Raw genomic sequence first — 27,830 nt, 5'->3', positions numbered from 1 at the left:
ATCCAGAAAGTCAAGTCATCTAGTCAAGATAAGAAGAGACAGAACCAGAGACAAGACTACCAACGACGTAGCTCAGACCAGAGACGGGATCAGAAACAGGGCTACAACACAGGCCCCGTGTCCATCCTGGAAATCCAGTCAGCAACTCAGGACAGCAAGAAACAGGCACATCTGCAACATCACTCAGGCACTCTGGGGGCCTGGGACTGAGCTTAATGGAGCTCATGGATCAATGGGCAGGGGCTGCATGGATGGAGGGCCTGGGTGACACTGGTCAGGGCAACTAGGGGCTTTTGGTGCACTCAAGGCCCTGACCAACCTAACTTGGCAACAGAGCTTGTAAAACCAAGGAATTACTGTCCTTTAGTAGTGCTTTGTCCCATTGCTCAACTCACCTCAGCACACAGAGTCTTAAAGGGATGGTCTCTCAAGGGACTAGAAAGGTCAGTAGATCCATATATTAAATTTCCAGGCAGTAGTTGTCATGCAGATGGATAGCACTTGTCCAGATACCTCCACCCAAGGATCCAGTAGTGCACAAGATAAAACCTAGCATCCCTACATACCCAGATCAATAGGGAGATACAGTGTATTATTTCATGGCATCTCCAACACCTTGTCCTCTTTAAGAATAAAGCTGTGAATGGAGTACAGAAATTTTCAGCAGTCTGGAAATACAAGAAGCATTTAAATTGGGTTCCCCAACCCTTTATCCTGGTTTTTGAGATCAGCACATCTAACACCTTGACTGGCTCCTTGACACCAAGTGGAGGAAAAGCATCACTTGCTTTTGTTTGAGTTCAACTAGACCTCTTAGTAACACTTGTGGTTACATTAATCATTCAAAGGAGTCAGAATGTTCTCCTTTTTTTAAAAAATCTGTGAGATAAGACCATCAGATGCTCCTGCAAGCCTATCTGAAGACACTGTATCTCTGCCTGAAGAGCGCCACTCTTAACCTTGTTTTCTAATGTAACATCTTTACCAAAAGAACTGTCTCTCTGCTCTCCTGCAGCCTGAACATAGTTTTGCAGTCCACATGCCAAGTTCCACTGCGGTACAACCAGGCATTTAAAGTTTTAATCTTAATCTTCGAGCCTGAGAACAAAAACCCTCATCTAACTGGTGCCATTTCCAGTGAGAACCACCCTTGCTGTAAAGTGTTCCATGTTATAAACCCCAGGCCTTGAGGGCAAACAGCTAATTGTTTAAATGGTGTTGTGCAAATATTCTAGAGGTAAACAATCCCCCAAACACCTGCTGCTGTAGTTAATGCCTGTGCATTTACTTCTAGCCATAACATGCATATGTATAATCTCTGTCTGTGAAGAGACATTATGGAAAAGGTTTTTAAAAGGCAGGAATGTTCAAGCCACTTTCTTCTAGCTTTTCTTTACCAAAAAGACAGAAAGAGAATGTGCAGATAAGTGTGATCTCAGACCAAAAGATAGGAGGATTTAATTCCTTTTAATATATTCATGTGTCAGAAGACGCACATACATAATGGAGGACTTCTGTTTTGTATGGAAAAGTGGCCATGCAGTGACTGGATGATAAATCACTTCCCAGCCTTTCTGCAAGCAAGATTTAATATAAGGCAGCCCACTGGCTGCGCTGCTTGCCTCCCACATGGGCTGTGGAATCCCTCAGAAGCGGGGGGATCAATTCCAGCCCCACAGCCCCTGCTCCACAGTAGAGCTATTGACCGTGCTGGTTTGCTGTCCTCCCCTCCAGCACCAACCTACTCGGGTGCCCAACACCCTGTGAAAACATCCCACAAACGGCTCCGAGCAATCAGCGAGAACAGAAAACGAGTTCTTTCACAAGCTGAGATGGCAGTTTACGCCCAGAAGCAAAAGAACTGATAAACCTCATAATACTTTAACCTCACAAGTTAACTGCAGGTATTATTCCTATTCAAGTGCTTAATCCTACCCTGACTCTCAAACTGTTTGCCTTCAAGTCCCACAGCAAAAAATTCCACAGGTTGATTAGATGCCACTTTAGAGTTTACTGCCTTTAAACACGTAGTCTTCATTTTACCATGTTGATCCATCATGAAGAGATAAATGGAAGTGTCCAGTTGGTTACAACCCAGTCAGATCTCATCCTGGTAGAACGAGAGCTTGCCAGGTAACCAAGAGCTCCTAATGACAAGGATATTCTTAAACTAAGGAGGTAAGGGTTGAGGTTCCAACCATCTTAGATGGATGTGAGAAATGACAAGGAATGTGAGGCCGGGTTTTCTGAAGTGGCCTACCCTGGTTCCCAGAGAAGTTTTATAACTTAGTTTAGTGGGAGCATAGGGATAGATTCAAAGAATCCTCACTTCAATTAACACCTGAAATTGAGAAGTTTATGCTTTCTATCAAAAACAAGTTAGGATACTATCATAAATGTATTTTTCTTTCAGAGGCAAATCAGGTCCCACAATAATCAGTATAGCTGGACCTATTTGGCTAAGAAGGAGCATTGCAATGGTGGTTTAAAAACTTAGAATCAGCTGGATAAGAACTCCTGCTCCTTCCTTGTTCAGGTCAGGATCACTCACATCACTCTGCAGAAAAACACAAACATCCATTAGCATGCTTTTTACCACACATTTTAACATCAAGGATACCAGTTCCATAAAAGCAGAATGCTTAATGGGAAGATATTAAATTAGAATAACCTTGTATCACAAAATCACTTCTAAATTTTGAACAGAATTTTCTGCAAAGTTTAGTTTCAGTAATTTGACACTCACTTGGAATATAGGTCAAAACCTTGTTTCATTGAAAAATTACTTATTTATAATATTTATTTTAAACAGTATTTATTTTAAATAATACTTTATTTAAAAATACTTAACTATAATACTTACTTGTAAGTGGGATTGCTCTGAGATGACAGAAAGACTAAGCTACAGATCTTCCAATAGACTCACAATCAGCAATCATCCAAAATCAACTGTAAGTATCTGAGTCTCAATAAAGCAGAACAAATAACTCCAGTGGAGTGTTAGGCCTAGCCAGTCATTCTATAGTCAGGACTTGGGAGGAGCCTGAAACAGATTAACATTACTCCATTTTAAAGCTCGGTAGACCTTCTTTTTTATCTGTGCAAAAAAATTAACATGGAAATCCTCTTACAATGTGTCAGAGATTAGACTGCCTGGGAAGGAGGAAAACCAAGGACCACATTGATATGAGACAGGAGAGAAACACACAAGAGACTGATCAAATAACTTCAGTGTAGACGATAACCTACTGATTGGGGCTGTCAGCTGGGATATAAAAAATTGGATTTAAACCTCTGCTAAGTCATTCTTTGCCAACCCATACAAGTGCCCTAAGTAGACAGCTCTTAGCTGTCCCAAGGTATCTTTGCACATGTGTGTGAAAATATTTTACAAGGTTTTTTAGTTTTTCTTGGCCTCGCCACTATAGAAGTAAAGAACCTTCCTTGAACCTCAAGCACTTTCATGGGATGAAGCACTCATCTTTCTGCTGTTGAAAGCTGTGCACTTTTAAAGTTCAACCTTCTGAAAATTTTGACACAAGGAACTGGCTGTGTTAGTCCTGTAGAGGATTCTGCTATGCAAATGGGCACTGAAGTAATAAAATCATCAAAGCAATGCTAGTTATTCAACAATGAGCTGCCATTTGTTGCCAGAGAAACACTGTGTTGAATGAAATGCATTTAGAAAAATATTACTACAAAGGGAAAATATGAGTAATCAACCTAAAGCAATGAGCCATGGAAGCTTGCTTTATGAAACGTCTTCCGGACTGTCTCAAAACATTAGACATGCTGACAGAGATATCAGAGAGGTTTTCCGTTATTTCTTATAGAGGTGGTTTCAATTTTAGCTTCATCACCCCAAAACTATACCATCTTGGTCTACCTGTCATGTTAAGTTTTTGAATAGAGGAGACTGAAAGTCTGAATGTCATGACAGAACCTGAAAGAACTTCATTCCAATGAATATGCTCATGGTTATGCCTTTTTTTGGGTTGAGGGTTTTTTTTGTGTGTGATGAATGTCCTTCTCTAGTTCATCCATATGACTTCCTCCCCCTTCCTTGAAGACAGACAATCAAATCCTACTCCTTGCACCATATAATACAGGCAAAGAAACTCTTATATGAGTACAGAAGGAAAATTAGATTTCAGGAGCTTATCCTGAGCTTTCCAGAATGATCTCCAACCTTGAAGTCTCTCGTTTTATTAAACCCATAGACTTGAAATATAACATAGCCTAACTGACTTATGATGAACCAAAAATTCAGTTTGCACATAAGCAGCTTTCTTTACAGCATGCTGTATTCTGCATGGAGGGTTGCAAAATAGTCTGCTGATAGTGTGGGTTGGTACAAAACCAATACTTTCTCTGCCAGGAGCAAGAAGGCACCACAAAAGGAAGTGCCTCTTTGAAGCATGCATTTTTTTCCCTCAGGTGCTCCTGGAGTTGCACAACTTTGGTTTTGCTCAGGTTGAGAAAATATACTGGGAATCACACAGAAACACACTGTAGGGTTCATTAGCCTGTTGGGTGATTTTAACAACCTGCAAATATTTGATTAGGAAAAAATTATCTCCTTACAAATGAAATTAAGGATATATAAGAGCAAGTCCGGTCGTATCAGCATTCCATATATCAGCATACAGATGTGGTTTTGGTCACCTGCATGGAATAAATAAGTGTATTGGCATATCCTCTATCCTGTACAGATAAGCAATGCTTACAATATCAACACCAAGAGGCCAAGAGGCATGGAAGCTTGAATCCATTGCATTTTCCTTGTTTGTTTCAAGGGTATAGGATGAGTTGCAAGTTTAACAAAGTACATTTACAAGTAAAACATGGAGGCAAAGAGAAATCACAAGAGAAATCACCTCCTGGGTCTGGAGCTTTCTTGATTAGCCAGTCAACAGACCGGGAAGGTGGAATAAAACAAACAAGACCTAATCCTCTACCCTTTGTATCTTAATAGGCTGTGAAAACACAGACTGCAAAACACTCATCAAATAATAAAAACACTGACTCATAGCGAATTTTTTTCTTTCCTTTTAATTTTAATTCTTTTTCCATCTTGTTTCAAGCCTTCTTAGCTAATTTAGGTGTCAACCTACCTTGTAGAAATACTGTCAACTTTATGACATTGTTTCCATTAGAAACACTTTTCCATTTTGGTCACTCTCAATAAGAAGTGCCATCAGATTTAAAACACTTGATGCTAGGATTATGTCTAAGTATATCCATTACTTTTGCTCGAGGAAAATAAAGTGCTGTTGTCACTTAATAGGTACTTAATCTGTTACAACAGGATTTTTTTTTTTCTGTAATTCAGCTTTTACTGACTGATGCATATTCTCCAATGACACTTTCCTGGAGAATTTTTCCTTCGACCATATATATTGGTCATCAGCAAAGAAAATAATATTCCAGGCAGGCAGCTGGTTCTAACATATTGCAGGCACAACATCTGAGCCCTTACCAAGCCATCGTGTCTGTTCTGTAGTGCCATCATACCTCAAGGACCTGCTCTATCTCCTCTGAAGTAACCCAGATGCTAATTCAGATAGCTCTGAGGACACATGAGTAGTCTATCAAAACAAAGTGTAACAAAAAGACACATTCATACGACCAAATCTTATTGCCTAAATACTCTTGGTAGAGAGCACGCAAAAAATCAAGCAATTCTAGATGTGATATTTCTCCTGCACTAGGAGTGCATCTGAATAAAGGGCTTAGTATGACCTTGCAGTTACTACCCACCTAGTTGAATGCTACAGCCCAGGGACAGGTTGTTGATACTGTAGACACTTTTGACAAAGCCCAGAGGATGATGATGGTTAGAATCGTGGACCAAAGGACAGCAGCAGGCCGAGATGGAGATCCACTTTCAGATCTTTCATTGCTTTTATCTCACTCTCCAAAATCCTTCATTAGAGTTCCTTTCATGTTTATCAATGATGTGGTAAGTTTGCTGATATCCCAACAGTCCACCGAAAGCACTCCACTTCTTGTTCCTGGACTGAGTGGAGCCCAGTCCAAAATTCAGTTATGCCAGATGAAGTATTGTCTCCCAAGCATCTCTGAGTGGCTTTAGGCAGCTGAGGGAGAGGGATTATTCCAATATTATCATTACACTCATGCATATTTAGTGCTGCATGGTCAGCCTCAGGCATCCAAGAACTATGAGTAAGCACCCTGCTGCCACGCAAAATGGCGAGATTTAGTTTCTCTGAAAACAGAAAACAACAACAGCGGGTTTTGTCCATGTTCAGTTTTTAACTCCCACTAGCTCGTTTGTGACATTTAGTTTTGCCAACTCTTGCAAATTTGTATAAAGTAATCTTTGACCCCAGGATCCCTACATGAATTAATTACGCGCTCCTTCAGCCCTATGTCAATTCTTCAGTGCCCAAAGAAATCTGCCCTTTGTGTCCACTACACATCTGCTGCTTCTGCCTCTGCAAGAGATCTTCACCTTCTGACCAAACCTGGGAAAGGTAGTTTCCAGAAGATTTCTCTACACCTCACTCAATGCTGGGGCAGAAGTAATTACTTGAGAGGTATTCTGTCCCATTTATTTCCTGGAATGGAAATTAAAGGAGGATGCTGAGGAGGGAAGAGAGAACCAGAGTATAAACTGACTCATTTTTTTTGTACAGTGATGGAGCCAGCTCAGCTGTCCTAAAATGACGGGTAGTTTCTGTTCCACTCCCATCCTAGGAAAATAACATCAGATGCTGTCTCTCCTTTAGATTCTCTGGTAGCCTGAGCAAAATGAATAGAGCAAGGCTTAGCCTCCTGCAGAAACCCTCACTGACTGCTCTTCCCCACAAGGCAGCCAGTCAGAAGCCTCCTGTGAAAAAGCCAGCTGTAGACTGCAGCTTGGCACAGCTACCTGACTGCTAGCAGCAGGGGTCAAAGACATATGATTAAGGTGAGAGGTTCACCAGCTGGCACTGCTGCCAGAATGAGCTCAGAGACCAGGGTGGCTCCAGATGGAAGTAGTTGCTGATGCTATTAATAAATCCTGTGCTTTCTGTCCAACCCTCCAGCTCCATTCTACTCCCCAAATATCCAACTAGACTAAAAAGTAGATTCGGGCTTCTTTGCACAACTTCAGAGACAGAAAGCAAGAGGAGCCAACCCTGCAGAGTATTCTTGGCCTAAGGAATGCTCCTGAGTGGCCAAGGGAGGGCATCATGACCCAAGACTCTCCCAGCCTTGGCATGACAGGCATGGCTGAGGAAGAGGCAAGTGCCTTGGGCTGAGGCAAATTAATTTAGTCTTGTGGCTGTTCCAGTTCACCCTGAGCCAAGCAGAGATCTGGACTAGCTGGGAGTATCAGCATGTGGCATAAAGCCAGCTGTGCCATCCCCTTCCGTAGGGCTCCAAAGTTGGAATTCAGATTTTATTTGGCTGGGTTGCTCTGCTCCAGCATTGCTAGGCCGGACATCTTTTTTAGAGATTATATTTTACATGTATGTTTTAAATAAATAGCCTGTATTTTAGGAGCACTTAGCCATAAGTATATAAACTGCTCTGAGGTTTACCCCATTGGAATTAGAATGAACCTAATTCATAATTCAGACATCAGGCTAGAAACAGCTTAGCTTCACTCCACGGACCTATAGCTTGATGTCTGAACTGCCCACGAGACGCCCTCTAATCCCAATAGCTGTAACCTAACCTCAGAGTGGTTTCTAAACTTACTAAATAAATATACTTTTTAAAGAGGAATGCACCATATTTATTAGGGGTTTTGCTCCGTTCAGGCAGACTATCATTTTAGAGCTGTTCCTATGAGAGTGAGCTGTGGAGAGACGCAACTATATTCAAGAAAAAAATTTTTTTTTTTTTTCTGAAAAGTCCAGACTACTCTATTAACTGAATACAGAAAGTATCTGAAGATACACATACTTAAGCTACAGAGGGATACCTCCCATAAGTACTTACCCATGCAAAAGCTCTTCTTGCATGGGTAGCCATACTGAATTCACTATGATGGCCCACTTCGGAAGGTTACCAAAGAATGGGCCTAAGCTGTCTACTCTTGAGTTCATTCTTCAATCAACATTTTTTTCACATGCTCACATGTGGTACTCAGGTAAATAAAAATAATCTTCCCAGTTAAACTGAGTGACCGCATTTGGTTTTTCATTAAAGTGTGCATTCAACCTTCACTCGCACTCTGTATCAAAATCTTGTTCATTACCAAGAATTATTTTATAAGCATCGATGTATGAAAACACAAAAGCTGAATTTTCGAAATAGGGGTTTTTTGCAAGAGGAAAGAATACATTAATAGCGTGAAAGTCTGGCTGTCTGATCAGATGATGGCTTTCAGACTTGATCTTCATTGATAATTTTTCAACTTCACTCAACATTTTGCATACTGGAAAAGGGCTGTGCAGCAGGGACTTTTCTGAATGCCTTAATACCACAAACTGTATCTGGTCAGTCTGTCTGCTCTCCATGTGTGCCTGGCTTCACAGCAAATAAATGCCAGAAATAGCATTCCTACAGGATTTCCAGTTCAAAAGCCACAAGAATGCTCTTTCTCATGGTATGGCACCGTGCAATAAAATGGTGTCATCTGGAAAATTACAGTCTTGGAAACAAATGTTTTTCCTTCTTCACTGATTTAAATCATCTAAAAATAGATGGGCTGTCACATAACTTTTATATTTGTCAGGGGAGCCCCTCATTTCATCTTGTGACAGTACAAGAAACGTATCCCGTAACAAGACAGACAGTTCTTCCTAGGGAATCCCCTAGGAATATCTTTTTTCTTTAATTGTGCAAACTCCTCAGAAACAAACCCTGAAAGCAATTCATCAAAGGTTGAGAACCCATTCAAGGTCACACCAAGAAATTATTTCAGGGAGTATTTATGTAGTACAAAATTAGGGGGAGAAGTAAGGAAATGTCACGGACTAAACTTCTCTTCAGTTCTTCTTTCTGTTTTCTTAAGTAAGACTTCTTAAAATTGACTCCATATAAAAACAGACTGTCATATTTCTTGGCTGAGAGAAACACTGTCTTAATCCGTCTCCCTGATGAGCACAGCTGAGCCACTCTTGAATGATGTTTATCTCTTGACTTCAAAAAACAGGAAAACCTTGCAGGTGAGAAGTCATGGAAGAATTTAACGTAAGAAACCAAGGCTTCTCAATGTTCAGCTGATCAAGGAAGAATTCTTTTGGTTTTTAACTAGGATAACAGCTCAAAATTATTAGGATGGATTATTTATTATTTAAGGAAGGTCACCAAACTATCGAATCCACTGGTAAATTCTTCCCTATGCATTATTTCTGACTTCCCTCCTCAAAATTCCCATAAAAACAGCTTCTAAACACTTTTGTCACCATTTGAAGCCAGTGTAAGAACAGATGTTTTTGAAGGGGTTTCAAAACATCACCTGCTCTCCCTAAAATCAACTGGTCATGAACCAGCAGTAGTTCCATTCTCCATGTACTTGCTGACTTTTGCAGAAGGTCAAAGAAAAAGCGTGATCCCCATTTTGAGAGTGCCTTATTCCCATCTTTTTTTGACCATTATTGCATGATCAGCAAAAAAGCTCAAACTATATAAACTACCTCATTACAAGTCTAGGTCTTTATTTCCATCTGACAGGATTCATGCTTTCACTGTTAAGAGTTCAAAGGTTCAGGCCACACTGATGGTCTGAAGCTGCACACACACAGAAACTCTGGCAGTCTCTTGAATACTACATTTGTAATTCTATATATAATCTATATCACATCAAGGATCAGAGATTCCTTACAAGCAAAGCAAGCAATAAACTGCAGTGTCTGAATGTGTCTTTGCAGTTTTCAGTGACTCACTTCTGAGAAATGATGATGATGGAGAAAAGAATAAGTTTACAGGTAGAGAGTACAATATCAATTATCATGACTGGCATGCTCAATTTCAGGTAATGAAAGTGCATTGCAACAATTAAAAAGAGTGTACATCAGTTAAGGACTGAATTGGTTTTCTTCTGGTGATAGTCCTGTTAGTACCTCTTACTACCCTACCAAACTGATACATGGGAGAAAAACTCCAATACAGCCTACAAAACTTTTAGCCTCTCTTTCTCTTAGAAAAGGATGCTGTTTTCTTTGTTGGCATCTAGCTTTCTCATAGCAGCTCTTTTCTAGTTAGTAATAATATACACTACAAATTGCCCTATAAACTGTAGAACCAAAAGACATACCAAAAATTAATTTTTCTAAGAAGTGGGAAAACCTGCCGTTCCTCACAGCAGAAGTCCTTTGCTGAAAGTACTTCCTTGCCCAGCTCCAATAATTAACATCTCCTGGACTGAAAAGAAAACACCTCTCTTTGGCACACATAGAAGAAACATTTGCATGCAAGCTTTCTTCCACATACTTTTGTTCAACAGCTGTATACAAGATCAGCCAGGACAGGCACATGACATGCTTTCACATGAAATACACGTGAGCCATAAGCCTGCTAGAAATTCCCAGAACCACAACATTTCACTTGTCATATTACTTGGCTTCATTCCTACACTGATGGAGTATCAGCTTCACAAGCTCACTAGGAGAAACAGGCATCTTACATTTTGGTTTCAGGCGTTTGGTCACCCACATTAACAGCAATATTGTAGCCATGTTTTAACTATATATCATTATTTTTCTTCATCTTTACTTACGCTTTCTGAAAGATTATCTGGGAATTATGAACAGTGTACATATCCTTCTCTTACAGGTGACAGAAAAAAATGGCTGGTGACAGTTCTAACACAGGAAAAATTGCCCCAAAATCCATATGGGAAGAATGCTCTGATGACCAGCTTTTTAAATGTAATTAAGTACCTGAATAAGCAGGCAGATACCTACCAGGATTTTTAAATTACTAGATTTTTAATCATCTAAAAGCTAGTCCCCTTTGAGAAATGGAAGACATCATTAAATAAGCCTCAAAGCTGAGTTACTTCTTGTGAATATTCTTTTTTAAATTCTTGGTAGTTTGCTTTCTGTTTGACTGTGTTCCTTCTCTGCAGACCATCTCTAATTGTGTCTTGGGGCATATCTACTCATCTGGGAAAGATTGAGGGCAATGAAGGAATGAGCAAAAACTGTGTTGTTAAAAGCTTGTGAAGGTCGAAGCACTTTCACCACAGCTTCCCACCCTCCCAAGGCAAAACTCAAGAGTATTTGTGCGGGAGGACAACAGTATTTGCAAAAGCAGTAGGTTCAACTCGGCCTCTCAGAGCAGCGTAGCTTTGCAGTAGAGGGCTATGAGTGACAGGGAGAGAAAGACAAGACATTGAGCCATTCCTTGCTCCTTGACCTACAGCACAGAGCCCAGCCCCAGCTTACAAACTTGAAACCATCCATAGTTTCATTGCCAGATCCCACCTTATTCTTGAGCTCCTGCAAGGTCACCTCTTTCCTTTCTGCCTTTCAGTCACTGTGACACAAGAGCTCACCATCTGCACGAGGTTGAAGTAGCAGCAGGACTGGTAACTAACTGATGGGGGGGATGAAGCTCCAATCTTACAGATAACATCAGCATCTTCTGGAGAGCAAAAAAGGAAGAAATTGTGAGAAAGAAAAGCAGTTCTCTGCCACTCTGAGCTATTTTCATCATGGGAATGAAATATTCGCCATGGAGTAAACATAACCAGGTTGCATAAATCAGCACCAAAGAAGCTGTGTGTCCAGGTGGAACTTGAAGTGGATGGAGTACCTTTGTGAGGGGCCCTTCATGAATATCAAAAGCTGAATTCAGTTGGGATTTTTCTGGCCAGAGCATGGAAATATCTCAAATGTAGATGTTACATAGTGCCAGTCACAGAATGATACTGTGCTAGCTGGAATTTGTGAGCATCTCTCAGAGTAGCCACGCACACAGCATTTCTCCCAGTTGCAAACAGCTCCCTGCTAACAAACATTAGCTTGAGGGCTTCCTGCAGGGAAAAAAGGAATATAAGGTTTGTATTGACATCAGGAAGGGAGCAGCTGTTGTCTATATAAGTGTCTAAGCACAAATGTTTAGACTGAGCTTTTATCTTTATTTTTATTCCAGCTCCACCATAATCAGCACAAGTCTCGCAGCACTGAATTGCCACTTCTTTTCCTAATACAGGTTACATTAACCATCATGACATGCTGTGACAGCACTGATCATGCTCAAGCTATTATTTGAAAAAAATACATTGAAAATGAATTTTAATCACGGCTTTTTCGCATGTGCTTCACAAGAGCGGCTGTATTAGGAGTTGTAGATTCTATACAAACTAAGTGTTCAGATCAGAAGTATTGTTACTTCAAAAAATGCTGGACTCTATTGGAAAGCAGGCTGTAGTCTACACAATAAAGTCAGCAATCACCTTATCATAACGTCCTACCGGGCCGACGTAATTTTGTCTTTGTGCAGGCATTGTTGTTCAATAACGGTGTTTGCTACTGAATTTTAGATTAAATTTATATTCAGCTTATGTCCACGCACATCCTGCCAATGTGAAAACCCATGTACTCTAGAAAAAAGCAGAAGGAAAGAGCATTAAGCAGCAGGACGAATCCTGGATCAAAATAAATGTTTTGCTCATTAGATTAGATTGTATTTTTGCCCACATTACCAAAAAATGGAAACAGCTATATGCAGCTTGTTAGAACTCTTTGAAGCTTTCTGCGTAATTAGATCTCCTTGAAGAGAGGTATGCTAGTGAAAAAATGGTTGAAATTTTCAGAAATGTAGAAGTATGTTTAACCAGTGGTGGGGTTGTTTGTCTAAAGAATCCAAATTTATCAGAAATGTCAATCAATAGCTTATGGTTTTGTAAATTTTAACTAATAACTGTGGCTATGGAGAGATCAGAGTCCATGTCAGCTTTCAGTGACGATAATGAAGGATTTAATACCATTTAGTGAGAACACGACTAGGTCCTGAGTACCACATTCAGATGGTCTATAACCCACTTAAGTCCCTACACTTACTCCATTGAGAAAGCCAAGCACCTCTGAAGGCCCCTGAAGCATGGTTCAGAGGACCGAGGCAAGCTGAGGATGGAGAGGTTGAAAAACAGCCGATAGGAAAATCTAGGCACAGGCACTCCTGGGATTTAGGCTGCCTGATTATGGCCTCAGCGTGCAGGCACCTTGCCACTTAGTTTGCATGCGTGTTTCTGCAGACTGCCAGTGCTTGACAGAAGTCTTCTTCTAATTGTCTTCTTTAAAGTGTCAGGGACCTCTCTTTGGGAGCTGCAGTACCAGAGTTGTAGCCCTGCTCTTCCAGGCACCTGAGTTGTCAGTTGCTTCCTCACAGCTATAGAGAAGTTAATAATTTTCATAACTTAAAAATAAGAGAAGCGCACACTCCCACACTCAGTGCAATCTCACTGACCACTTGAATGTTTTCTGAATATTTGCAATAGTCATTTTTTAAATTAAGCATTCTTATAATTGTTTTTAATACATACTTGGATCCCTTCTTCTGTGTATCTAATAAAGATCTTTTGGACTAAAAAATTGGGAACAAAGACAGACCAGAGAGGTTTTTAAAAGTAGAAAGCATACAATGTAAACAAAATTTACATCACTGGAAAAAGAGACAATTCTCTTAAGAACTGCAACGGAGACATTCATTGTTCGTCTCAGAACTGAACTGGCTAACCTTCAAGAAGCCAAAGGGACTCCAAATCTGGTAAAGTGACTCCTCATCCTGCATTGCCCCAACAAAATGCCCCCCTGAATTCAGAGAAATTTTCCAAAGGAAGGAGCAGTGGAAGAGAAGGTTTGCCAGAGGTTACATAGGGAATTTGCAGCAGAGCCAGGAACGGAGTTAGCTGCTTGCTAAGGAGTTAGATGCAGGTCCTACCCATTAGACCACAGCAATCTCCATATTTAGTTAGAACAAGAGTAAAAGCAGTCAAATATCATCCATCTCCTCACTTTCCTAAAGGCGCTGAGATTTCCAGATGAAAAGTATGACATGTGCTCAAAACATTACTTGCCATCCTTTTCAGCGATGAAACTGTGCAGGTTTCTGCCCCAGCGAAGGATTAAAAACACAGTACGCCATTGTTTCAGCAGCACTGTATCTTACTCCGTTTTATGCATACCTTTTCGCTGTGTAAGGTAGACCTCCTGTCTTCTCCTTGCACTGCCACAGATCTGTAATGGAAACCAGAAGCCATAATCTGACAGCTTAAGGCCCGCCTTAGCCTAATGATCCCCATTGGCTTGTGCCACTAAATATTTAGAGCCAGCCAATAGTAAATACTAGGGAGAGGGATTTAGGTGGAATTTAAGGCTGTGTGAACACGGTCTCAAGCGATGATCTGAGAGAAAAAGTTAAAAAGTATGTCTCCTGCTGTGGTGAAGATAGCTATTGAGTCCTGAACCCATGCCATCGCTTTGAAACAAAACTAAGTCACTGACAGCAATAAAAAAGGGGTTAAAAAGAGCTAAGCTCTTCCAAACCTGTATGTAACTTTAAACCAAATATTAACAGAAAAAACCCCTGGCATTTAAGTTGGCGCTTAACTCTAGTTAATGAGGAGTTCAGATTTCCATTCTAACCCTCTTTTTCTGTTGCTTGTAATTTTCTCAAATAAACTCCATTTTGGGCTGAAATTTTCCATGCTTGAGATTTTTTTTGGAAAGTTTATACAAAATCAGTTAAACAGTTTATTTATGTTAGCACTGAAAACAAAAAAAGGCACACAAAAAAATTTTCCGTGTATATTCTGATCAGACATTTTCTGCTCAATGAACTCAAAATCAGCCACAGTAAGGAATTTCCAAATTTTGCCTGTAGGTATCATTGATCTCAATAAGTTTAGGAAAAAAACCACCAACAAACAAACACAAAATCCTCAAGCCAAATCTGGACAATAACAAATTTAGTGTTTTAAATTTCATTTTCAGGATGTAACTTAAGTACTTTTTGTCTTTCAAGATATCGTTTGAAAATTTATAAATACTTAGAGTGGAATTATCACTATTAGCCTAACGATGCTCATTGGATATGTTCACAGATCTCTGAAAGGTGGTTTTAAAAGTGTCTATTAGCATAACATGCCTTATATCCTGCCTCTGTGGCTATATCATGGACTGCATATTTTTTTCAACCAATTGAGTTAAACTTATCTGAGAGGGTGCCAACCAGCATTGTGGACCTAGGCAAAATGAATTCCACTAGTAGGGGCTGTGCTTTGTCTCCACCAGTCTGTGAGCTGTCTTGTAAGTCCATAAATCTAGTTTTAATTATCTTAAAGCCACTGATTTCAATGGGAAAGGATAAGATCCAGTAGTGCAAGTTCTCTGAAGTCCTACTCCCAGAAGAAGCAAGTCTTCCCATGTGTCAATAATTTGTCCTTGAAGATTGTTTACAAAGTTTCAGCGTGGTCCTTTTTGGAGAAGCAAATAAGTTGTTCCGTCTAATTCATCAAAATATGTAAACACATGCATAACAATATATATATATATTTATATGTATGCATATATATATAAAAAAAGTATATATATTGATCGGCTAAACATACTTCATTGAAAATAGCTGTTTCCTTGCTGACATGAGATCAAGAAAAAATGCCAAAATATAGTCTGGCAGAGATATTGGTATGGCAAAACACAAGACACTAGCTATGCAAAACACTTTGAATATGTGTGACATTTCTTAATGCAGACAACCAAGCAAAGCAAGATAAATCAATTTCCCTACTGGCAACGTGTAATAACCTTTGTTTTATTCACCACTAAAAATTTTGTTATTAATGGCTGGGTATGTGCAGCATGCTTGTGAAGAGTGTATTTCAATCCCTCTGATGAACGATCTATACATAAACTAAATAGCTTATTTCCACTGAGAAATCTTGCTAGTTGGTAACAAAAAAAAAAGGGGGGGCGGGGGCAGAGAAGAGGTCATTACTTACAACCTCCCGCAGTCAGGAAGAGTTCACTTCCTTTGTATTGTACTTTCTTACTGCAGGCATTTCATTTCTGGGAGGAAAGAATCACAGACATTATTCTCATGAATGAAAATTCTGTACTTCATTGTAGACTAGTCTGTATGAAGCTTCTCTCTTTCTTTCACATGCACCGTGATTAAAGCCTCATTTTACCAGTGGGAGTATTGAATAGAAATATCACACTGGACACAATTCACAAATGAAGTTACTGGGTCACATTTACACAGAGCACATCAGTGGCAGTATTTCTGCCGTATAAACTCACAACCTAGGCACTAGTTCAGCTAAATGCTTAAGCACATATGCAGCATAAGCACAGGAATTTTTGCTCAACTTTTCTACTTATGCTGATATTCTGTTGTTTTTAAGCAGGAGTCTTATTACGGCATGTCTCTGAGCAGTTTGGGAGAACAGAAAACAACAGGGAATGGTGCTGCCTTTGGGTAACCTGCTTTCACAGTACTAGTAAGTAAATGATGTTTGGCAAGATCTGATGTGACGGAAATGTATTAACTCAAAACACAAAAAGCTCCTGTAAAAAAATCCATATCAACATATTTTGCTGCCTTCAGAGAAAAAAAGAAAAAAACAGGCAGACTGTCTGAACCACAGACTCCCCTCAGTCTCTGAAGCCCACAGACACACACTTTGTACAAATATATGATCTTATATACAGACACACAGATACTCCCCCCCTTCCCCTGCTACATTGCTGCCATACTTACTCACAAAGGCGGTATGTAGGCTGTACATAGTAAATACAGACACTATAACGTATCTTGGCACACGCAATATTGAGCGTTGGCACAGACACATATGAGGATGTGCACATTATTCCTGAAGCCAAGAAGTGAATAACACATTAACAGGAAGCAAAAAACCACCATAGTCTCTTTACATTAATACTACTTGACGTTTCCAATGGGACCTCAAATCCAAGAAACCAAAGCTTTCTCCAAATACAACGAAAACTCGAAGTCACTCATGTTTTCCTGATAAGCACCACTAGCTCCGTTATACAGGCAGGAAAGCTGAGGAGCATGGAAGTCAGAGTAACTGGTTTCCCTCTCGGTGTAATGAAGTCAACGGGAGGGCTGGAAATAGAAGATTAGACTAATAATTCTTCATTGAATGGCATTCCTACAAGACAGTCTCACATCACTAGTTGAATGCAGATCTGAAGGAGTGTAATGCGCAATGGTTACCTTCTTGCAGTCAGAGGGCATACCCAAGCAGGTGGTAAACACACCACGGGCAGCGGCGGGAGGAGTGAGTAGGAGGGCATAGGAATTTTGCCAATGAATTGGCCAGTCCCGGGACCACAAAGCTTCCTTTATTCTGCAATTCCTCCCACTCTATATCAACTTCTAGCATGGGCTGATTTGGAAGAGGAAAGACCTCTTAAAGGGTTGGGAGAAGCTCAAAGGATCAGGGAGGGGAACTGGGAAGGAAAGCACCCTACATGGAAGGACCACTTTGCTGAACTCTGCCCATCTAAACTGCACAGCTGGGGACCTTCCTGACAGTTCATAACCAACTATACTCTGCTCTCTCCCCTCACATGGCACTGGAAGCACCTGCTTCCATTCATCCACTTTTACATGTCCTTACGTAAGTATTACATGGTATAAGATGTGGCATTTTTGGTACCTGGAAGAAATACACATGAATATGAAAAAATCAGGTATTAGCAACAGCACTAAGGCTTTTAATAAATAGAATTTTTCAGCAACAAAATATGAACAATTTTCTCTACCTCTTGATCAGTTTTATTTGGTAACACAATTTACAAGTTGTAAAATACAGTAATATATCTAAATGGGTGTTTAAAATTCTTTATTGACCCACTCTGGTTGATATCAGTAACTTCCTTCTTTACTTCACCTGGTTTCCTGCCAAAGATTCTCCGCGTTGCAGTCTGAATCAGGGGTGGGAGAGGTAAAACTGCCAGCTCAGCATTTACTGCAATGGCAGAAACAGTGTGCTGGTAGCAAAGATGGTATCAGAAGGTCAGGAGTTCAGGTGAAAGAGGATTAATATTTTTCATGGTGGACAATTACCTTGTGTTTCTCTGCATAATATTGAAAAATATTGCCATATTGAAAAGTAATAAATTTCAGTAGATAGTACTTAATTACAAGTCGTTCTGCTTTCAGAAAAGGAAAGCTTTTTTCCCCTCCCATCCTTTGTAGGGATGTATTTCTATACACATATCAGCGAGATAGCTGTACAACTAGTTGTAGCGGTGGTCAGGTGTCATCAAAACGTGGTGCCTGTACACCTAGTGATACGTAAATTACTTCGTTCCAGAGATGAGGAATGGCTGCTTAACTCTGAGGATGTGAATGGTCTAGCGTGGAGCAGGTGCTGCTGGTGTGCCGCCATGCTACAACACAATTCCCTTTGTCCTGTGGTAGTTCCACAGAGATTAAGATTGGTCACCACCTCTGGTATAATATCTAGTTTACTTGAAAGGATTACATTTCTGCTTGGGTGTGAGACAAACCATAAATTGGGCACCAGTTCTCTTAAGCAAAAAGAAATTTGCTGCTGAAGTCACGTTATATTGGTCAGTTTCTATAGTACTTAAAAACTAAAACTGAGTAAAAGCCAGCTATCATCTAAAGCTCCGAACAAACAGTATGTGGATGCCAAACTTTATGAGTGGTTAGTTTATTGAAGTTAACATGCTTGTTCACAAGATGTAAAGTTAAGCACGTGCCTAGGTCTCTGCAGCACCAAGACTAAGCTGCTGCATTTCGATCAAAGCTGAGGAGTCGGCGTGGGCCACAGCAGAGTTTCTGAGTTCCAAGAACAATAAAGAGCTCTCCTCCTACTTGGAGATCCTCAATGAAGGCAGTGCTCTGATGCCATCAGATGCAGATTTAGCCCAGAAGAACCCTGACACTGGGATGAGACCCACACACAAGAATGTCTATAAAGTTGATGTTGTTTTTAATTTGTTCAGGGATGGAAATCTATAGTGTCACAGAGAGCCTCAATGTCCCTTGGTGGAACAGGCGGTTAATTCCACATTACAAGAGGTCTGCTTTGAGACTTGAGGTCAAAAGGGCTCCTAAAAGGATTTTGAAATTTTCTCGTAAATGCTGAATGTTTAAGTTATGATTAAGTCATGTTTACCCGTTAATTGTGCAGTAAATAAAGCTGTGGCTTTAACCTTCCAGTCATAGCATGGCAGCGTGTTAATTAGGACTGAGAGACTGGCAGCTTGCCAAAGTTATGCTGTATGGGAGGTTGAGAGGCACAATTTGGTTATCAGTTATGTTGACATGTGCTGAGCGTTATGTGGTCACACTGCATACCCAACAGATCTAGCGCTAGCTCTCCCGGTTATGAAAGGGCTGCTGTTTGAAATATTTGGCTCTCAGTCAAAGTCTCTGAGTCTGAAGATCAAGAGTTGGTTGGGTTGGTTTTGGTTTTTTTTTTTTTTCCCCCTCTCGTTTCTATTAGTTTTTATAGATCCACTTTCCCACTTAGAGGGGGGTTGCAGAGGGAGAAACAGAATGACTCATATAACAACAGTGCATGAAGCAAGGTTGTGGGGAGAAGGAAAAGAAAGGGTGTAAAGAATTGACTTGCAGCTCTGCATCTATTTACTCTTTTCCCACTATTTCTAACCTCAGCCATTTAACAATACTTGGAGCTTAGTCCTAAGATGGGACTTGAAACTTTCCCACGGGTTGAACCTCCCTAGATTCAGAAATCTGCACATCAGCCATTGCTAAACACTTACCAAAGCTGTCTACTTTCACGCTCCCAAGATGTTCCTAGGGCATTACACAGAGATACAGGATAAAGAGATGGAAGGGACAGATAATCAGGAAATGTGAGGAAGGGAGAGGTGAGGTGAAAAAGTTGGTTGTTCATAGAAACACTCTTGCAAAAGTGCTTCCTAGATGGAAAACAGAAATCTGAAGATTCTCATGTGAACTCTGTCATTTGCATCTGAACCTCAAATTTCTACCACTCATGCAAGTATGTTTCTTTTGCACGTCTATTCCTTCTCCACAGCACATTTCTTACAACTGTGTCAGGATGCAAACACATAAAAATCCCATGATCTGTTACATTAGTAAGTCAGTTCTTCAGTCCTCATTCACCAACACAAATAATAAACTGCACAATCAAAATCCAAGGAAATTCTGAAAGAAAAAGGAAGACATGACAGTGCGGAGAAGTGGATGGATGTTGCAACAAATCAATATTTTGTCATGTTGTTTTTTTTTTTCTAGTAGTGTAGAATTTAAAAAAGCCCAACAGCATAGTACTTGAGACACTACAGTCCTGCACACACAGCTCTTGACTAGAACACAGGAAATACAAATGTAGTTCTCCCTTCTGATTCATTATATCACTTTCTGCTTGTTGTCCCCCTATTTTTATCTGTCAGCAATATTTGTAGTAGTAATAATAATAATAAGTATTTTATTACAAGCTTCTTGAAACACATTATCTCTTGCTATTTTGTTTGCAGAATAAGCACAATGAAAACATTCAATCCAGCTATAGCAGAGAGTGATTTTTCCATAAACACACGGTCTCTGTCAGAAAACACAGCTCATCTAATGATTATTCTCTATTTACATGACAATAACAGTCTTGCTTTCTCATTCCTCCAGTGACGAATTACCATTATATGCCTGCCGTTTGCAGCGTAATGAATGGGATTCTATTCAGATGATCCTCAAGCAACAAAAAAAGTGCATGTAACTCGTTCCAGTATGAAAGCCATCATGTTACTTTCAAGGAGTTTCTACTCAAGCTGATTCTCCGAAACCCTATAAAATTCACACAAGAATGCTCATTCACATCTGAATGCCATTCAGATGAGAACTTCCACATTAGGTATGTGGTAATATCACCAACAACACAGATATATTTCCAATTCATTCAAAGTGGAAATCAACCAAAGGGGACTGGAACACCTTGCCTGGTCAAACAGCAGGTTATTGGCACAGATTAAGTTAGAATAGAAAATTCTCCAATCCTCATATTTGTCCTTAATCCATTCAGGTTTGTTGGCCCAGAAATTGCAAACTGGATTTTCTTGGTTTTTAATCAGCCACAATAGGGACATTTTGGTCTCTTTCAAGATAAAGCTTGAAATCAAGGACAATCTCTTTCGCTATTGTTTGTCCGTCAAGGATATAATTTTTGGAAGACAAATTCCACGGACTATTTTGACAGTGCAAATTACTGTAGGATCCATGCAAAGAATGAAAATCAATTTCTCATTCCCCAAGGGTGTCTCCACACATAGGCATTTTAAATTAAAAGCCTTGAAGCAAAAGGTCCCTTTTACTTCATCTTGGTACAACTCATTACTTGAAAGAGATATTTTGAAATACCTCACGCTTACATGCAGTTATGCATGAGGGTTGCAGACACAACTTTAATTGGTCCCCAGGACCTTGCTTTGAAGTGATGACTCACAAAGAGTATTTTGTCAAGCCAACTGTGCCATAAAAATATTAAGTGTGGCTTAAAACAGTAAAGGTTTTATTATCCTGTTCACTTCCTGTCATGAAGCATTGCATTAAATTGTACTTTTAAGGGATTAATGACCTATTTGCTTCATTCCATGCTGCATTTGTGGTTATAAAAGTTATTAAAAGCCATGTTATCAACGCCAGTGTTAATGAAGATATTGGAAAATCAGTCAAGCACAAATATATTCTAATCCATAGCATTAATCCAATTGCCTTTCCCTATGAGATTTTTTTGTGTTCCCTGGTGACCTTGCAGCTTTGTTGCCATTTTGTGGGCACACTCAGGAAAGTTAAATGCGTGAGAAAGAGAAAAGAGGGAAGCAAAATCTGAATCTATGTTATATAAGTCAGTAGTCCTCTCACGAAGGACTGTGCGGAAGCATAGAAAATGTCCACATCAACAGAGACAACAAATAGCATATGTCATTACCACAGCTGGAAACAAATTCAAAACTATGAGAAACATTCTGGATTTTTGGTTTTGTTATTTTGAACAGACACACTACAAGACCGAAAATTAATCCAATTTATTCAGTAAGAGACAGGTGTGCAAAATAAGCTTTGCAAAACAATGATGAATTCTTAAAGTTTTTGTTTATAAATAGAACCGAGCAGATTGATTTCTTTGCTCTTTGGCAAATAGCTTATTCACAGAACCATGTAGTTCTGGGAAGGCTGAAACCATTCATGAAGTTGTGTTGAATTTTAAAAATACTTTTGACTAAAAAAGATTAAAATGTAGGAACGCTGAAAGGTTTTGTACCGACACTAATTGAAACATTTCAAAGTTTTATTTCAGAACAATCTTTTTCACTTGCAAAAAACAGAATTTGATAAAAAGGCATACCTAAAACTGGATGACATTTTCAGAATCACAACAAACCAAAAACCCCATTATTTGTATAGCTTAACATATAACTTTTTCTTAGCTATCAAATTGTCAACCATAGCAAAACAGCAACAGACTGCTTCATTCTGATATACCGATTGCCATCTCAGTGAATTTCACACCAAGTTGCCACCACCCACAGTAATAAGGACACAAGATAATCAGTACGGTACACTTATAATCCAATACACTGATGAGACATCAGTAAAAAACACTCCACGTTAAACACTAGCAGAAACTGCACAACAGACGAAAGGAGGGTCAGGGGGAAAAAAGGAAAAAACCAAGAAAAGTAGAAACAAACAAAACCCCACCCAAAGTCCTGTCCTGTTTTCTTGTACAGTGATAAAGGAGGAGGGGTGACTCAGTCAATGACACCCTCCATATGTGGTGACTTTTACCTCTACACCCTCAAGTGCTTTACTTGCAGAGGGGCTGTCACAAATGGGGGCTCCAAGGCTCAGTAATTTTCTTAACCCCACGCAGCCACTCAGAGAGAGAACATACAAGAGAACTCAGCTCAGCCAATTACCAGTCTGGTCCCTCATCAATGGACCTATTATCTACACAATGCAGTTTTTAACATCTTATATGAAAGACCCATACATATTAAGGCACATGGCACTCAATTTATTTACCTCAGAAAGGTGAAGAGATTCAAAAATTCTGACTGGTGAGTAATTTGTGCCAAAATAAGGAAATAAATGTGAGCTTTTCTTCCTTCTAGGTTATCTTGTTATTTTTACCAACAGCATGCACAGCTACTGACAGAAGAAAATTTGAATGTGACTCTGCAAAATATTCAAAAACATTTGAAGACACTGCCTTCACGAGTGTAATTGTAAAAGGGGCCATCTCTAACACAAAGTGAGTATTTTGTAAATCATTACTTATGTATTGTAAATAAAGTGAGTTCTTTCTTTATTTTGCCTTTCATTGTAAAAGCACTGGAGTTGCAGAGAAGCTTATGACAAGTTTTCTTCACCTCTGTGTTGAGAAAGCAAGCAGGGACCAAGGTTGCTGGGCTGTCTCTTGCAAATGAGCAGGGCAGGAGAGCGTGAACACCCACGAGGGGAACCCTCTCTGCTTTGGGACACCAAAAGCTCAGGGAAGCAGGGGTTTCTCTGACTCCACTTTGGCTGCTATCATCCTCACGCACAACCCAGCTATCCCAACGTGGGTAAAAGCTGACCTAGCAGACGAAGTGGGCAATGAAAACCTCTGCTCCTCTGCTATGATTTCTTCTATTCTTCACTCTTTCCTTTTGGGAGGTTTCCATAAGATCTATTATCTTATAGCATAAGTGACACTCCTCTGTCATAAGAGAAGAAGAATGTGTAAACATAGGCACACCCCTAACAATCCTGTTATTTTAATAGAGTGGCTCCATCAGACATAAGATCTAATAGCCAAATTCAGTGCAGTGAACCAGGAGAGGCTTGCGAACTCTTGGCTTTCCATAGATGTCAGACTGATTTTACTCCACAGGTAATGGGCATAGGCCACTTAAGAGTGCCTGCACAGGCCCAAACCTTTGTTTAATATTCTATTAGCACCAAAAAAAAAAAAAAAAAAAAAAAAAGAGTGAGGAGTATTTTCAGAACTATTTCCAAGGTTAACATTTCCAAGGAGGTGCAATTTACTATCAGCTGTGTGTGGCTTAAGAACAGGTTGATACCTGAGTGGTATTATAAGCATAGGTACATCAAGTCTTTTATTTCTCTGATTCTTCCTCTCTTTTTTCCTTCTTTTTTATTCCTTTCTCTCTCTTTCTTTCCTCTTTTTTTTTTTTTTCCCCCCACTGATCACCTTGGTAATCAAAGGCCATTACTCATCTGTTTCTCCCTCCTTTCTGGACAGTCGTTGTGCCCTCTTACTGCATATTTCAGTACACAGACGAAACCTATAGTTTACTTGGACCAAGAAGTTTGGGATATGCAGGTTGCCCATCATGCAATTGTATCCTTAGGAAGCATGGACTGCCAAAGAGGAGCAGCCCTCAGTAGACAGCACAGTTAGCAGCACATTGAACACACAGACGCCATACCCATTTCCAAAGCTTGGATGTAGACCATCCATCAAGCGATACCAAATGTTATTGATGCAAATGTTGATACAGGTTGACAGTAATTTGCCAGAAGTTTTGGCTCTGTATAATTTGAGTTGACTGTACACAATTCTGAAAACTATTGGAAACAGAAATCTATATATACATTACAGGTTTAAAACAAAGCCAACAGTTTATGAGGGAATGCTCTGCATTAAGGAGCTTTCAGAGATGTTAAAGAAAGGCTTTTGTCTCAAATTTCAAGGCAGAAGCTAGGGAGGGTTTTTTTTATAAGTTCCTTTCTGTAAATTTTGTATGCTATAACCCTAAAACTCCCAAATGACCGTGAACCTCTAGAGCTTTCAGTCAAGACAGAGGTGGGGAGAGAAACAAAAAATACATGCTCACAGCCATGCACACACTTTGGGAAATGTGTATAGAGCATAAGCTATAGTACTAAAAAATCCGTACCAGATCAGATCATCTAGTGTCAATGAAACTAAAGCACATCAAGATTTAATATTTGATTAAAAGCACTCGGGGAGCAAATGTTTGTATCTAATATTACATTTCTCAATTACTCTGATATATTTGATATTTATAAAAATGAAATAATTCCACATACAGGGAGAACAGAGGTAGATATAGGCTAATATAATACTGGCTGTTGATTCTGATTGACAGCTGTGAAGTAAGGCTACATATGGTGGTTGAAGTTTAAAAGGATTTTAAAATTAGAAGTAGCGTTTCTGAGCCCAGCGCTGAAAAACCCTGACATTTGCAGTGCTGGGAGCAGGCTGTGAGAGGGATTTCTATCCTGGTTTCCCACCCAGAAGAATATATTTACTGTTCAAACATTTTGAGGCAGGCACCCATGGAAATCAACGGGAACTCTGCCATTGGTTTTCATGGGAGCAGAATCTGTCCCTATGTGTAAATATGCAGCAATATTTTTTTTCCTCTGACTGTTAAAAACCACCATCACAACTGGATGGAACCTGGTTTTAAACACTCAGACATGGGGCCTCTTTACTGCAGGAGTCTCCAACGATGTCCATCCTTAACACCACACCAGCTGCCAGCTGAAGGCTCTGAAATGCTGATTTTAATCAAAATCTTTCCTTTCAAATCTAGCTTACAGTTTACTCATAGCGCAAAAGTGCTTCTCAGCACTGGAATTTTCAGGATGCGACGCTGAGCCAAATACTGCAGGCACAGCTTGCTCATAAGACAGCGATCTTGTGGCCCACCTTGGAGGCTGTAATAGGGCTACTGTACTCGGCCTCCCACCCTTGGTGAAGCCCACTAATAACATCTGTTTTATAGCATTCACTCCTGCAACCTGCTAGTTCCTTGGCTCTACTGCTGTCATAGAGAGGATGTGCTTTACTATGCTGCAGGTCTGGTGGAAAGTTGTCAGACTTCAAGCCAAATGTAAAAGCAGCCAGTGCTGAATAAATGACTTGAAGTGCTTTCTCCAGGGACCCCTTCCAGGTCCCAGATAGGCAGATTTGGCCAGTGTTTGTAGACAGTCTTGCTCAGAGGCAAATTAAAAATCAAAATACAGACACCGTTTGAAAAACATCGAAAGCTAGACTCAAACATCCACCATGTATTAAGACATTCTTATATAAAAATAACCACAAGGTTACAAATTCATACTTTCCTACTTGGTGAGACCAACTGCAACCAGGAATAAACCTGGAAATGTGTGGGGCAGACTGCAGCACTGCCTTCAGAGAAAGCATAAAACTGGAGGCAGAAAGCTGGAACGAGAAAAACAAGACACTGTGAACCAGGCAATTGAATCGAGCAGTGGGTGGCACATGGGGTAGGACCCTCACCTCTACCAGCACTGCCCATGGGACCTGCCCCACTCAAGTCAACAGAAGCAAAGCAGGACACTCACCAACGAAATACCCAAGCTTTAACTGGGTAGGTCCATGGTATACTCAATACCCGACTCACAAACACCAACTAAGCACGCTCCTCACCTCTTGCACTGGCTCTGCTGCGCCTGAAGCCCCCACTGCAGTTTAGGAACCAGCCCTCAGTACCATGACAGCAGCAAGCCATCCTGCTTCTGCTGCGCGGGGGTGAGAAACGGGAGGGGAAGGCTTGCCAGCAGACTGGCAGGATCCCGAGACTCAGGTCAGGAGCAGATGCAAGGTGGGGTTTCTCCGCACAGTCCGAACCAATTGGACAAAGATCTCCAATTGCCACGTGGTTTCAGAGGAGAGACCAAGGCTTTTTGTTCCAATGGGGAGCCATTAGCAAATGCCAACTCTCTTATTTCGTTATTGTTTTTTTGTACATCCAGAGCATTAAGAAAGCCCACACTCCAGCTGGCAGGCTTGGCTGCATGAACGGCTGTGCTAACACAACTGAGGGGGACAGGGCACCACAGAATGAGTACAGAAGAGTTGTACAGTGGAAAAAGTGGAGAGGTGAAAACCTTCAAGCTGGTTTTGCTGCTAGACTTTATCTCAGTGAGCTACAACCTCAGACAAAACTAGCTAGCCATCTTTCAAATCATTGACCCCTTCACATATCCCTTTTTCTTGGCATTCTCTTTTTAAGATTCTCTGACCGGGTTTATAGCATGGCTATGCAAGTGATTTATCAGCACAACCGAGTGGGTAGTGTGCTGTGGTACAGAGGCAGGAACGTGTGGTGAGGGCCGTAAGCCAGGACTACCACCAAAATCTTGATACTGTCAGAGCACAGGCTGTGGTTGCATGCACACGATTTTGGCAGCAACCTTGGCTTCTGCAGACCACACTCTCGAGCACCCAGTCATGCCCTAGCATCACACCCTTTCTTGTGCTGGCAGCCCGGCACTTTCTGAAATTGAACTGACTCACGACATCGTGGGAATGGTGGCAGTCACGGATGACTTCGAAGCAACCATGCAATCCTTACTGCAGAAGCATGTTTATAGCTATCATTTTCCCCAACACAGAAAGAGTAAGCTCAGCATACATCTCCATGAACCTCCTTTTACACTCCTCTGCTCTTCTTCAACAGTCATCCTGCAATATATCCTGATCATATATCACAAGTCGTGTCTCTTCTCACAAACCCAGTTATCACCACAAATCTTTAGAGATCCAGGAATTGATAATTCTGCCTCTTCATGTTACTCCTCTTGCTATATGTGACTCCTCTTGCTATATGGGACAGCCAGAATAATTGTGAAACCTTACAGGGCTCCTGTAAGTGCCACTTATGACAGTACCACTGTCTTGATGCTGCCTGTGGTTTGGGCATAGCTTGGTCACCAGCTTATCATTGCAAATCCATGCCACAATCCAAACAGAACATCCTGCCGGTCAGCACTCTATCAGCAACACCATCTGATTCTTCTTACGCAGCTTATTCTCTAATTGATTACTTTCAGCTACATCTGGCTAGTTCTTTTCCAGCACAAAAGTCCCATGA

General features: G+C 40.4%; 1 long non-coding RNA gene across 2 annotated transcripts; it reads right to left on the bottom strand.

The window, feature by feature from the left end:
• Positions 1-474: 474 nt before the first annotated feature.
• LOC142602922 (uncharacterized) lies at positions 475-16,649 on the bottom strand. 2 transcript variants are annotated; one of them, XR_012836777.1, is made up of 6 exons: positions 15,908-16,649; positions 14,093-14,144; positions 12,362-12,508; positions 11,719-11,938; positions 11,388-11,547; positions 475-3,043 (listed from the first exon to the last, which is right to left on the bottom strand). It is a non-coding gene; the product is annotated as an uncharacterized LOC142602922 (long non-coding RNA). The 2 variants fall into 2 exon arrangements; XR_012836776.1 differs by lacking the exon at positions 475-3,043 and having other exon boundaries at positions 7,916-11,547.
• Between the last annotated feature and the right edge of the window lie 11,181 nt (positions 16,650-27,830).

The sequence above is a fragment of the Balearica regulorum genome, chromosome 1 (assembly GCF_011004875.1).
Source record: "Balearica regulorum gibbericeps isolate bBalReg1 chromosome 1, bBalReg1.pri, whole genome shotgun sequence".
Lineage (NCBI taxonomy): Eukaryota > Metazoa > Chordata > Aves > Gruiformes > Gruidae > Balearica > Balearica regulorum.
Note: the sequence above shows the minus strand (reverse complement) of the source record. Positions and strands in the feature narration are given on the sequence as shown.